The sequence below is a fragment of the Perca flavescens genome, chromosome 11 (genome assembly GCF_004354835.1).
Source record: "Perca flavescens isolate YP-PL-M2 chromosome 11, PFLA_1.0, whole genome shotgun sequence".
In the NCBI taxonomy this organism is placed as follows: domain Eukaryota; kingdom Metazoa; phylum Chordata; class Actinopteri; order Perciformes; family Percidae; genus Perca; species Perca flavescens.
In genome coordinates, this window is record NC_041341.1 from 5083702 (window position 1) to 5099104 (window position 15403).

Below are 15403 nucleotides of genomic sequence, written 5' to 3' on the forward strand. Positions count from 1 at the left end.
TAATTCAAATTGAAAGTCCAAAGAGAAATTGAAAGTCCAAAAAGAAAACAAAGCAAGATGAAATTAAACATATTATTATTATTTTTTTAAATTTTCCATTTGGCTTTGGCTTTTGAATTTAATATTTGGCTTTTGAATTTCAATTTATCATTGGCTTTTCATTTAATATTTGGCTTTTGAATTTCAATTTATCATTGGCTTTTAATTTTCATTTGGCTTTTGAATTTTAAATTTAACATTGGATTTTAATTTTCATTTAATATTTGGCTTTTGAATTTCAATTTAACATTGGATTTTAATTTTCATTTAATATTTGGCTTTTGAATTTCAATTTAACATTGGATTTTAATTTTCATTTGGCTTTTGAATTTCAATTTAACATTGGATTTTAATTTTCATTTAATATTTGGCTTTTGAATTTCCATTTAACATTGCCTTTTCATTTGGACTTGACACATGTCCGAGATTCCAATCGTCCGTTATATAGTGAGTTGTCAGGCTGGTGAAAGGCTCCATGGTACGGCTCGACCTCAGGTCCGGTGTAGCAGCTTAAATCCAAACCAAGTCCAAATATTGGATGTTGCACCGGTCTTTTTCACCAGCTCCTTGTTTCACTTTCAGCCATGTTTACTCAAGATGATGATGATGCATTGCAGCCGGTTGCAGCTCGTGGCTCTAAACTTCGCTGGGAGATTCATTAAGATGAATTATCGCGATTATCGCAATATAATTAAAATCTCTATTGTAGGCCAATTTTGTATTGTTTATATTGCATATCGTCTCTATCACCCATCCCTACTGGAAGCCAGTGTAGAGACTTCAGTACTGGAGTGATGTGATTATAGATATAGAACAATAGAAATGACATGTAATGTCATAGGATGGAACCACTTGGCGGCCATCTTACCAAGGTTAAGTTTTAGAATTGCTTCCATTGGAATCAATGGGGAAAGAGGCTCATGTTGTCTTCATAATCCTTATATTTTTCTACCAATAAATCAATAGTGGTTTTAATTCAAAGTAATTATTGTAAGACAACTGTGCCTTTCTAGAAATAAACAAGAAATAGAGATTTGGGTGGAATTTTGATTGATATAGCTCCAAGAGAAGGGTTAGGGTTAGGGTTATTTACAGGAAGATGTTTGTTAAATAAGTAAATTTGTGGTGTCTTGTAATCCCATGTGGGATGGGCCAAAATGTTTGTCATGGACTTGTCTTTAATTTTCATTGCGCTAACGATTATGGAAATTAAATTTATGATAGTAATGCAGAGACTTTCCTTTCTGGATTGTAAGTTACTTTACCTCATCAAGACATGGATTATTAAAAATCGTTAATTATGGGTTAAAGGAAAATCGTGTAAAGGCATGAGGTAAACTGACAACAATAGATGTTAATACATGATGACTGACAGCAGGATTAAACATGGCTAATGTTTGGGGAGCTAACGTTAGCTGGTGAAAATGTACCATTAAGGGACTGTTCGTTATTTATTTAAGGGTCCACCGGAGGAGTTTTGGGACCTTCAGCCATAAAAGACATGACCCTCCACTCGCCAGTATAAAAAAATTCTATGACCCTCCAAAATGATTTGATTAAAAAGGCATGACCCTCCCCCAACAATTTATCAATACCCTCTCTACTGATTTGCCCTTGGCAAACATATACAGATTGCGTTTGTTTTGTTACAGCCATGACATAAATGCCTAAACCTCTGTATTCTCAACTGATGCATCCCACTCCTCTGTTATGGTGTGGGGGCCATTTCAGTAGATTTACTCACTAACGTTGTTGTGGAAACACAATAAGCATGGAAACTAAATGCACACTTCCTGCATTACTGCATTACTTCAAATACTAAGTTACTCCTCTAGTATTCACATGAAATAAAACATTGAGACCATTCAGCAAGGCACTCTGGGTAACGTTCAACACACAAACTGGTTGCTATGGTCTCGTCACTAGGCTTCCTCAACTTTGCTGTTTAAACAAAGTGGAATAAACATATAAAAGTCCAAATCTACACAAAACCCGCAATCAATTAGTAAGCTGACAATCTAATGTGGTATTTAGGAAACCTTTATTGCAACCTTGGTACGGTAAGATGTCCAAACTAGCAACAGTCATTTTCATTTTTTATGTCCTGCTGCTCCCATCGTCAGCCCGGAAATATTTTTTTTTTACTAAAGCAGTAGGCTATTTGAAATCATATGTATGTTATTACCTACCACCATTTAGTTGTTTTGTGTTATTTAAGATATTTATAAAATATCTGCTGATGCCAGACTAGAGTTTAGATTCTCTGCCTGAGCCCGACCCGGCTGGGCCGTTATTTTCCGCCACTATCCTTGTGCCGGGCCGGGCCCTTGATCAAGCATTTGTGTTTCGTTTTAATCATTACTATAGCTTAATTGAGTGGGGAGAAAGCTATGCCATAATCAGAAATATTATCTATATAGGCTATATTTAGGCCAAAGTAACAAATGTGTCCAAAAAGTTACACAAGTTAGACTACAGTTACAAAATGTAACGTGTGTCATGCGTGGAGTCTCCTCCTCTCGCACACATCAGTCTGTATTGTGGAGCTTAAGTGCAACATGGAGCTTGAGGATGTAAAGAAAAAAAGAAAAACGGGAGAATTACCTTTGAGTAAGTTTGGAGTAAAGTCGGAGGTATGGAGCCATTTTAAACAAGTCGTGGGCAGTGACAACATGTGTCGGGTGAAAAGATGATAGTCAGCCTTCAACGTCCTCTTTTGTTACTTCTCCAAGCATAGGCTCCCCCTGAGGGCGAGGCAAGCCCTCACAGAGAAATACGTTGTTTTTTTTTTTTACGTTTCTAAATTCAGATCCATTTGCCATCCATTCATTTCTGAATAAACAAACAGCGTAGTTTACATGCTTCGCTCTTGTTGCATTATTCATTAAGATCATTTTAAACAGATTTCTGCAGTTCAAACAACTCTGAATTGTAGTTGAGAACGTCAGTTATAATGCCCCACGTAACTGTTAACCTAGCTTAACAGTTGCTAGGTAACGTAACTAGCTAGCTAGCTAGTTCACCAACTTTTCTGTATTGATAGTTAAAAAAAGAAGAAAAAAAATATCTATCTATCTATCTATCTATCTATCTATCTATCTATCTATCTATCTATCTATCTATCTATCTATCTACTCCTACTGACATGTGGAAAGTGATGCCAGCCTCCTGGGTCTCTTTGGTCCTTCTGGTAAAGCAGTTAGGTGCTGCACAGCTGACAACCATACTTGCTGCCATAGGTGACAATTGTAAACAGTACCCTAGTAAGATGGCGGACAGTTATGCCATTAGTTATGACGTCATGTCATATATATTGTTCTATATCTATGGATGTGATCCACTTTCTTGGTTTTAGTGAGGACTCGAGCAGCAGCGTTCTGAATCAGCTGCAGCTGTCTGAGTGATTTTTTAGGGAGACCTGTAAAGACACCATTACAGTAGTCAAGTCTACTGAAGATAAAAGCATGGACAAGTTTTTCCAGATCCTGCAGAGACATAAGTCCTTTAACCCTTGATATATTTTTAAGGTGATAATAGGCTGATTTTGTAATTGTCTTAATGGAGCTTTTAAAATTCAGGTCTGGATCCATGACTACATTAAGATTTCTGGCTTTGTCTGTTGTTTTTAACATTGTCATTTGAAGCTGATTACTGACTTTTAATTGTTCCTCTTTTGCTCAAAAAACAACCACCTCAGTTTTTTCGTCATTTAATTTAAGAAAGTTTTGGCACATCCAGTTGTTAATTTGTTCAATGCACTTAGTCAGATGTTGTATTGGACTATAGTCCCCTGGCGATAAAGTTATGTAAATTTTGCCACTGTCAACATTTTCTAGTTGCCAGTTTAGGCTATCAACATAAAAATTTGGTAAAAGTTTTTTAATTACCAACATTTTCTGGAGGTTTAAAATCCTGGGGTCAAATTGACCCCAAGGATAACGGATGTTAGTAAATTTGAGGATAACAGGAGGGTTAAGTCATTAAAGACTTTAACAAAAGCCGTCTCAGTGCTCTCAAGCTGTCTCAAATGCCAATACGGACATTATAGACTTTTCATATTACAGTTTGAACAATTTGATTGACTTCACATTAATTACTACTTGTTAAAAAGAAGGATATGGATTTTCTAATAATAATATTTATAATAGTTATTATTATTATTATTATTATAATAGTATTTTAGGTAAACAAGAAGGAATGACAATCAGAAGTTTGCTTCAATATATGCCTTTATTTTGTATCTAGTAACTTATAGCATCACTGGAAAAACTAAAGGTACATAACAGAATCATAGAATAGTGTGACTAATCCTGCCTCTCTCCAGCATCATGCAGCAAGTTTTCTTCTTCACATTGGATGTCTGCATCATCTCTAAATACTAATGAATGTTGCGTTTCCATTACCTGAAAACAGTAAGTGTGCGGTTTTACAGTGTTTTTACATTTATGTTATAGCTGTGTGTGTAACCTCAGACATCGTACCGGGACACATTGGCATCGTAGCTCTTTTACATATTCTGGGTTTTCTTTATTTACTAAAACAAAAAAGGCTTTCTGAGCTAGACTGAGTATGTGTTCACTAACAAGTCTAAAACAAGCAACCTATTTAGGCTTTCAGCTAAAATTGTTGTTTGATAGGCACCAGAATGAAATCCATTCTGTTTTGAATGTGAGGTACGACCGTTTTGCCAGCAGCGTGTTAGCATTTGAACAAAGTGCTGTATGTCCACAGTGTGTGCAGACTGTAGTTACAGTTTTGCCTGAAGACTTTTGGAGGAGCACCACTTAGGGATGTTGTTGGACCAGCTTCTTACACTTACAGATAACAGTAAACTGATGGTGGATTGAGTTATATGGGCACTACAAAAAAGGCTTTCTAAGCTAGACTGAGTATGTGTTCACTAACAAGTCTAAAACAAGGAATCTGCTTAGGCTTTCAGCTAAAATTCTAATAAGAAGCAGTGTTTGATATCCATCAAACTGAAATCTATTCTGTTATTAATATGTGGTTAACCGTTTTGCCAGCAGCGTGTTCGCATTTGAACAAAATGCTGTATGTCCACAGTGGGTGCAGACTGTAGTTACAGTTTTGCCTGAAGACTCTTGGAGGAGCAACACTGTTGGGACCGGAGCAGTGGGATTAAACATGATCTTAAACAAAGGAGTCACATGACCAACATGTGGCCAGAGTGCCCTTTTCAAACAAAGAGAATGTGAACACCATGCAACTGTAAGAGCCTAAAAGTGACACCCCCATGAGAAAAGATGGCCGGAGGTCTAAAAACTCTGATTGCCAATTGGCCGGGGTCCCTGAGCAGGGGTTCGTGCCCAGGTGACCAAGGACATAGATACTCTGGTCACCCTCTCCTCTGTGTCACACACTGCAACACCAAGTTGCTACCAAAGGTGAACTATTGCTCTCTAGTGCATCCGTTTGTACTTTAATAAAATAGTTTAATTTTTCCAGACGAGTGCACTATTTTTGGTTTTCTGGCAACACCATGGATCCTGTGGAAACAACATTTTCTCAATAAGAAATAGGACAACAGGGACACAGTTTTTCTCATCGAGGTGACTGAACTTGTTCTCCACTGCCTTTGGAAAGAAACAAGTTTTTCCGTGAATCACTGACGAGTGAGACAGACCCGTTTTGTTTACCATGGAGCATCTATGGACCAAACAAACAAGAACATACACAGTAAGGAAGATTAAGTTTCTTGGCAGAGAAATATAGGTGTGTTTATTAATGTCAGTAACTGCTATTGCTGTAACTTGTTACTACATTGAATGTGATTAATTGGTAAGTGCTATTGTTTCAAATCTCTTACTATCAATCTGATTGGGACCACCGAGTCCAATTTACCGCTGTGAAAGTACTGGATCTCGGTACTTGTTGATATATGTTGTATTTCATACTGTAGCTTATTGAAACTGTGTTGCTACACTGCTGTCTCACCCCGCGGAGAAGTTAGTTACTGTACAAGCGAGATAATAAACCTTCCGTTCGCCATTCGAACCACAGCACTGCAACGTAAGGAGACCCTTACATCGTGGCCCTAGGGACAAAGGTATCAGTTATTATTGAATGAGAGGACTGTTATTATTATTTTCTTTCTCTAAAGCATGCTTTGCTTTCCTCTTTTACACACTAACCTAACACACACGCATACAAATACACAGATCAGCTGACAGCAGGGACAGACTGGGGCTAAAAAACAGCCCTGGATTTTCTCCCAAATAGGCCCATAATCCGCCACAATACTGTAGCCTATCACACAAGGTATTCACAGCAAGTAACATCTCAAAACCAATGATGATAATTGGGGTTGTGTTTATTAGCCTTTTGCAGTTGGTACCATCTTTACAAATAAAAACTCTCTAGAGACAGGTGTTTAGGCTTTTGCTGAGGGTGTTGAGCAAGGGCGTAAATCCCAGGGGGGTCGGGGGGGGTCAGGACCCCCCCATCTAAAGGTTGTCCCCCCCTGGAAATATCATTAAAACAATGCTGTGTATTGTAAATAACATAATGATGTAAACTTAAAATATCTGTGTAAGTAGTAAAACAATATAAACCCCAAAAAATGCTTTCTAAGTTTAGAAACATTTTGAGTTCCCCCTCTGTTGCCTCACAGTGGTTTGGTCCACTGCCCGCTGTAAGTTAGGCTCTGTACTCGACTCAGTCAGATCGATAGTGACAGGAACGTAGTAAGTAAGCGGTTCAAGGCTATTTTATTAACATGAAACATCGGATGAAGTTTTTCTTTTCTCAAATAGAAATCATGCTGGGTAATTAATGAATTAGTCATGACAAAAAAGTTTGCTATGTTAGTGTAATATAAGGTAAGGTTACCTAGCTTATAGCTTGTTGGATAGAAATGCACCCACTACACTACAACTAACGTTACCACGGCGATAAGCCTAACGTTATGTGTGTGAACTGATATTAGGGTTAATATTGAAGATCTAGTTGTGTTTTGCTCCATATGAAGTTAAGGGGCTGATCAGTTAGGTATATATCCTCTGTCCCAGACGAAACCTAATATTTATGTGGAGGACGCAAGATCATTTTATTATTATAATATGACCATGTGGTGAACCTATGAACCTAACTCATATTTAGACATCTGACGTTAGCTAAAGATTTGTGTGGTTGTTGTCCAGATAAAATAACAGAAAAAGAAAAACAGACATAAGATCCTTTTTCATAGGCCTACACCAAAACGCCAAGTAAGTACAATAAGTCCTCATATCAAGACAATTGGGTAACATCTTTATAAGAATGGATGCTTATGGAAATACTAACGTCACTATGTCACAGGCAAAGGAGACAGAAAGAACTGAGGGACCGGGGGACCAGGGACAGTCAGGTGGAGAGTCTCAGGTAAGTGTGTTGAGCTTAGTTCATATTTTTGGAGGTGTGTGCTGTCAGGCTTAGCAGATGAGCTTTACCAGTGGCTCACTTATTTACATTATGATCAGCTAATTTAACAAGTGTACAAAAGTATTGTATTTCTTTTATAAGGGGACACTTTTTCAAAATAAGTCATTATGTTTTAAGGTATTTGTGTGGCTTGATTGTAAACATACTTAAAAATAAATACATGTTTTCAAAGAAGAATATTTTGGTCAATTTAGTCAGCTTTTTATTGAATCACGAGAAACACTGAAACGAAGGATAATGGTACAGTCTCCATGCTACATTAATGATAGTATTAAGGCTTTCCTCTGTGTACACATGTCCTCTACGAGTATAATTGAGGGTGTATTAATTGTGTCCCCTTCAAAAATTGCTCTTCAGAAATGTTATGTTCATTGTCCCCCCCTACTGTTAGATCAGATTTACGCCCATGGTGTTGAGCACAAATATGTTCTAGGCTGTGACTATCTGACTTTGGTCGTGTGAAATATTGTGATGTAGAGCATCCTGGGACCTCCTGGCACTTCCCTGCACTCTCCCTGTCATCTTTTGTGCTGCAACTATCTTCAACCTGAATAAACAAATTATTTTATTATTAGCTATTATTGATATAATATGTGTTGCTTTGTCTGCCCCAACATTTACATAGACTACAAAACTGACCTGAGATCAGGTAGTCTTCTGAATCTAGGTCGCGCAGATCTCTGCTATTCCATTACAAAATTCACTTCTGAAACTTTTTTATATCACATTGTACATCACATATGGGCCATTTTACGAAAATGGATGGCTAATTGCTAATCCGACTGTGCGTCGGAGTTCAGCGGCCGGTGCTGCCTGGGTTGCTACATCGCCGCCCTGCCTGTCCTCCATCACAGACCCCGGCCTGCTGCCCCCCGCGCAAACTCACCCTTTCTGGGTGACTGGACTACCAAACGCCGCTGCCCTGACAGAGCTCCAGGGCCTGCAGCTCGCTGTTCTCCCTCCCCTCTTCCTGCTAAATGGCCGGTGTGTGTGAGTGAGGTCAGCGAGCTTGTTACGCCCGCAATCTCTTACCGTAGGTTCCAGTTAATCTTATAATGGATATGTGTGTTGAGTTATTTAAACAAATGAAATAAACGCCTCTTGTCCGGGAGTCTCATTGATAGAGCCCGCGGTGAGCTGGAGTCCATCAATGAGAGCTAGCTAGCCTCCTCCTAACGAGACCTCTGACATTCACAAAAATGCATTCAATTGAGCTAAGCTTTGTAAGACCTTGGGGAACCTGTAATATAAGTGCCGTGACAAAATTCAAACTGTAAATATACTATAGTTATGCCGTAAGTGTAGCTAGCTATCCGCGATCTTTTCCATTTGTATTGAATGGGACACATAGCTGTTACATACCCCATTAGGAGACCTTAAGGAACAGTGTGAAACACCCTATATACTCATTCTATCACCCCTTTAAGGCTGTGAAATTATAAGAATGACTAGGCCCTATCAGTTTTTTCTGTGAAGCTTTCACAAACAACCAGTTCCACAATAGTAAACACAAATATGAAAGACAAGGAAAACCTGCACTCAAACAGACAGAAAGTGCAAGCTAGGATTTTTTGGTAAAACTTTTGGTTAGATTGGTGAATTATGTAGCCCCCTTCCCTGTTTGTTAGCACGTTTAGAGTGGTACCAATGCATGCCTGAAGTTTTCCCGTTTAATTCAAGACCATAGTCTTCATCCTAGCAGCAAAAGTGAGCTCACTACAACCTCTCATATACAACGGAGTGAAATCACAGTCAACCCGCAATTAATTTCTAACGCTTTAATGTTTCAAATTAACCTAACAGAGATCATTAAACACGTTAAGTTTGACAGCACTATGGCACGATAACTTTCATAATCATGATGCACACCCATGTTGATAGCTGACTATGCAATTCACTAAGATAGGGATAAAGGTAGCCAAGTATACCTGTTGCTGATGTGAAATTAACTCTGCTGTCTGCCTCTCATCATGACCAGGCTGTGGATTGGTGATAGCCAGACTAGTAGGCCTACTCTTTTTCCTTGTAGCATATACAGTAAGTGATCGTATTAGCGCCCCCTGCTGCTGGCTGTTAATATCGCTTTATTAGACTTTTTGTGCCAATGTATTGGTAAGGTATTGGAACAAAGTTACACTGCCCGCCATCTTGGGGTTAAATAGCCTGTTTGTGTATGTTCCTCAAGTAGCCATATTGCGCCTTGCACTAAAGACTACAAAGAGCCTTACATCTGGCAGTGTTTCATCCATCTTGATCTCGCGTGGCTTAGCTACCCACGTGATCTCGTCCCCTCCCCCTCTTTCTCTCACATTCACACACACATAAACACACACACATGCAACAAGTGGCATGTTTTTGCCTTTGTTGTAGTTGTAACAAGTAAATAGTTTATTGATTTGTTGAGGGTAGATGCAGTGAGTAGTCATGAGCAGATATTAACACTCAGGATCTGACCAAGATGATGTGAAAAACGATGGGCTTTTATTGTGAATGACCCAATTAAGGCCCACAGGCAAAAATGATAATAGAAAAAATTAACAAAATTAAGGAAAGTAATTAAAAGGCACTTTCAAGAAAATAAATTTAAATTGACTTGCGAGTCATAACGAGCAAACAATCAAATAAACAATTGTTTAAAAATGGACCTTAATTCAAGTCTCAGCACTGAGGATATACCACACACTTACGTCTTACTTCCTCAGTGCACACTTCAACCCTCTCGAGCAAATGCTGCTGTGACTCTATATAGCCTGACGCCTCAAATTGGAACATACCAACATACAAATTACAGGGGTGGCGCAGGTGTGTAGATAAAGCTTAATACAGCCAAAATACATATAGCAATAAAGCTATACTGATACAGCATATAATGTATACAATGGTCATTTCAATTAACCACAGCCACAAGACATCTTGTTGGCTGTAAAATATAATACACAAGATACAGGTCAACTTCCTGTTACCCCGGAAGTCACAGACCAATTTAAACAAAAAGACAGCAGCAAACCTTCCCCCACAACAAAGAGCACATGCTGGTAACCCAGCAACGTTTGAGCCTCTGTATACTGTTACACTCAATAAACGAACATTAATTACTAAAGACTTATGTGCCGCGTGGTTATTCTACCAGGTGATGTCTGTGACAATCTGAACGGTTTTAAACAATAAACAATGATATATAGATAAATATAACTGGGCCTATAGCGAATCACAGCAGTATTAGATGTTAACAAATGTGCACAAAACTACGGGATTAATAAGAGGAATTTGATGAATGACAAGATATAAAACCAACATAAATAACCGAACATAAAGACAGTCAAACAGGCATATTCAGCCAACCTCTTCACTCAGTCTTTGAGATATAAAATATGTAGCGCATCGCTACCGTGACGGCAGCCATGCGCCCCGTCACATGATTGAAGAACTATTGATTGACAATTACTAATTTGGAAATTAAATAAATTATTTTATACTTTAAAGAGCAGTGGTTTGTGATTATTTGTGTATATGTTGTAAGAACAGGTCAGTGCTCAAATTTCACCCTTCCCGTTCACTTTATTCATATGACATAAATTAATCAAATTATTAAGCTCTTTATTTTCAAAGAGCACAAAACCTATGAGACTGTTTTCACAGTCCATTTATTGGTCCCTGATTCCAGGGTGGTGCCCCATTTTGATAGTTTGTCAATTCCCCAACAAACACTTAAGGATGTTGTTAGACCAGCTTCTTACACTTACAGATAACAGTAAACTGATGGTGGATTGAGTTATATGGGCACTACAAAAAAGGCTTTCTAAGCTAGACTGAGTATGTGTTCACTAACAATTCTAAAACAAGGAACCTGCTTAGGCTTTCAGCTAAAATTGTAATATGTAAGAAGCAGTGTTTGATATGCACCAGACTGAAATCCATTCTGTTCTGAATATGTGGTTAACCGTTTTGCCAGCATTTGAACAAAATGCTGTATGTCCACAGTGGGTGCAGACTGTAGTTACAGTTTTGCCTGAAGACTCTTGGAGGAGCACCACTTAGGGATGATGTTACATCAGCTTCTTACACTTACAGATAACAGTAAACCGATGGTAGAGTTACATGCACCATTCTCGGTGTCCTGCTTGGAAAACTTGTCTCTCATCGTGATTATGTAAACCTGGAATTGCCTCCAGACTGAAAATAAACAACAAGACCTTTGCTTTTGAAATGTGAAAAGGTGAAGTGAAAAACATGCCGCTGTTACTTGCATCTATTCTGAATAAAACCAAAAGATGCAGCCAATGGCCAAGTATGACTTTGCTCAAGATTCAAAGGCATCATACTGTCAGCTATTCCATCAATCTCTCTTAAGGGTTAAAGATGACACAAGGGTTAATAAAATGTATACTTTTTCCACTACATTTCGTTTAAGCATCTTCGTTACTCATTACTTGCAAGAAACGTTTTCGTACATTGCAGTGAAAGATTCTTCCTCACAAAAATGAAATTCCATTTTTTATGATAGCTGTGACCATTAATGTGTAAAGCACCTCTTGGGGAAAGTGAGTGTTTTGGTGAAGAAATATTCAATCAAGGATTCACTTGCAATGCCAATTATTTGCTCCAAAGAGCCTCCCATACAACAGGCATTTGATGGGTTGAAATCCCTGGTCACTGAGATACATCTGCACGGTTTATGTCCGTCCCAAGCTCCTTGCACGCTCCCAGAAAGTTAGTGCCGCAATCAGATCTGAGCTGTTTCGCAGGGCCTCTCAGTGATAGCATTAAAGCAACTGGACGTGTCCAGAGACTTAATGATCTTATTTCTTTCTTTATTTCTTTATTTTGGATAGGTCCAAACACAAATGAGTCTTCCAAGGTTGGGCTGAGTTTCTGCAAGTGGCTGTTTCTGGAAATGGCTTTATTAGCTCGGAGGGGTGACAGTTCTTTGGCAAAAGCTGGACTTTGTGTGGCTTTAAAGATAACATTCCTTGCTTGGGCCATTTCATCCAAAGTACGAGGTAAGTTTCATGTGTGCCAAAATTGCATTTGCTGTTTTAGTTTGTGGGATCTTGCCATGTGAACCAGGTATGCTACTCTTCTCACTAAAGAGGTAAAGGTGGAGAAGTGTTGGAAGCAGTCAGAGGTAAGTATTGTTCTCCCAGGTAAGTAGCACAGGTTTGTATTTGTCGGATATTCATGTTTGTCACCAGGTATGTTTTCACTGTATATCGTATTAATTTATATTGTTAAAGCTAATTCTTAATGCCCTTTTTGTAATCCCGTATGGAAGAGAAGGTTTAGTGGGCTGTTCTGATTAATAACGTGGTCCTATTTATTCTTGTTTTTCCCCAGAGAGAATAAATGGATATCATCATAAAGAGATCCTGGTGTCACGGTGTGGTGAACAAAACAAATAACGCAGAAGTCCACCGGTTTTTCATTACATCCAGACACGGTCATACACCTGATCCTGACTTTCACACCCTGTTATATAAATTTACCGTGCATTCATGGACATCGGAAAAACGTTTTTCCGAGTGAAAACGTCACCATTCACGTCATACACACACGTCATAGATTTTGCTAACCGAGTTTCCCAGTTGGTGATGCGTTGTTGACAGCTGATGTTTGATGTAGGCGACTTTGGTTCACTGAACATATTTCAATGATAATAAACAAGTAAATAAGTTTATTGTGGACAAATGCCTCTGCCAAGAAACATACACAGACATAAAGGGCCCTATTTTAACGATCTGAAACGCAAGTATGAAAGGCAAAACGCAAGTAGCTTTGTGGGCGGATCTCGGGCGCTGTTGCTATGGTACCGGCAGGATAAATGACTCTTGCGCCCAACGCAAATCCTAAATGGGTTGGTCTGAAGGAGCTAGGTGTGGTTTGGGCGTAACGTGAACATAACCAATCAGAGCGTCATCTCACATTCCCTTTAAGAGCAGGCGCGCTTGTTCCATGGCCCCAACCGTTCCATGAGTGCTATTATGTATATAAATGTCCATCTTGTCCGGGTGGCGATGTTGCTGCGGCCTCTCTGGCGCATCTCCTCAAGTCTGGAGAGGACTGCTGCAGCCATGGAGCGTGGGCCTCCAAACGCACCACCTGCTCCTGTTGTGCCCCTTCCTCCCCCCCACTCCATCTCTCTCCACCTGCTCCACCAGGAGCACATCGCGCATTACTCCTGGACCAGATCCCGCCGTAGTGTCCAATCCCGCTGTAGTTCAACATCACGTCTCCTTAAGTCCTCTAATATTTCCTCATATATGTCATCAACACATCCATGATTCATGGAAATGTTGTGTAAAACACAACAAGCCACAAAGCATGCTGGGACTTTTTGAGGACTATACTGTAAAGTGCCTCCTGATCAATCCAAACACCTGAAGCGCATTTTCAGTCATATTTTTTATTTTTTTTTTATTTTATGTATGGTTTGCAAAAATGGGAACTGCTGCGTCGTTTTGATGAGAGAAGCAAAGTGTATGCGCGTTGTGCACACGCTACATTATGGCCAAGCATGCTCCCCTAAAATAGCATCTGAATAACGCGCTACTGTCTTTAGACTAGCACCACTGACTTTAGACCAGGTTTTTCCTGGTCAGTGGCGGAATTGTTTTCTGAAACTGCAAAATAGCATCAGAGAACGTTTGTGCCTGAACACGCCTCCTCTTTTCACTGAACCCCGTGAGCGCAAACACATTCCCTAATTTACCGACGTGCATCCGGGGAGGGAAAAGTCTGCTGTGCGTCGGGTGCAAAATAGGAATGATACATGCATCAGTGTACCAAGTCAATTGCGCTGGGTGCAAGATAGGGCCCAACATGTTTAAAATTATTCATAAATAGCCCTATGTATAAAAAAACAAACATTATCCATGTCTTTTCCGGTTGGTTGTCCTACAGATAACACAAACACCTGCCGATGTGCTGTTTGGATGCTCGCATCAGAAAACAGCAGCAAATCTTTTGTTATTGTGGCCTCCATATTTTCACCCACCTAATGCTCTAGGCTACGGCCAACCGTTGGTGGCAGTCATGCAACAAGTTGTTATGCCAAACGCCCAATATAACAGAAGAAGAAGAACACGCATCCCGACCAGGTGAATGCTGCCAGTCGGAAAAACAACGTAACCAGGGGGGGCGGTCCCAGTTATTCCGAGCTGGCATGAACGCGCCAATAATTATATCAAGTCTCTACCTGCATCATTGCATGAACAGCCAATCACGATTAAGACCACTCCCCTTCCCAAAGGTATATATGGGCCTGTGACTCTCTTTTCCCTCCAAACCAAACCAGGCAGAACAACAATTATTGATGTGAGTATAATGGACGTTTTCACAGTGTATTGTCATCATTATCATTTTAAAGATTTGCCTGAAAGTTTGATATATTTTGTTTATACTTAATTGCAGTTAATTCCTGTTGAGTAAAGATAAAATTAAGTAAGAGTGTGGATACATTAATGATGTAAATCAGGTTAAGTTTAACCTAATTTGTTATTGAGTGTTTAATGTTATTCAGATCTGTGAATTTTCTTTCAGTGACAGTCATCAGCTTGTTCTTCTCCTCTGTGTCAGCCAATCATCACCGCAGAAAAGGTATTTATATTTCAATTAATTATCACAATTTCATCTATTATTACTTTTAATAATAACTAATCCTGTCTGTATCAAAGAGGTTTGGGGGGGAGGGAATGAGTCCCTCGTGTCTTGTTTGTGAGTGAGGGGACAACAGAGAGGGAGATTGAGTGGAGAATCAGAGAAGCGGGGGAGGTATTACACACACAGTTTGTGTGTTCTGAGTAGGGTTGGTTATCGTTTGGGTTTTTTACGATACCGGTGCTAAAGCAATACTTTTAAAACGGTGCCGGTGCCTAAACGGTGCCTGAACAGATACTTTTTAAGAAAGTTAAAAAAAAAGAATAAAAAG

General features: G+C 39.3%; 1 protein-coding gene across 1 annotated transcript in view; it reads left to right on the forward strand.

The window, feature by feature from the left end:
• LOC114564684 (galactose-specific lectin nattectin-like) overlaps window positions 1-15403 on the forward strand; it is a 225297-nt gene that overhangs the window by 5642 nt on the left and 204252 nt on the right. The gene's annotated exons all lie outside the window — the stretch shown is intronic.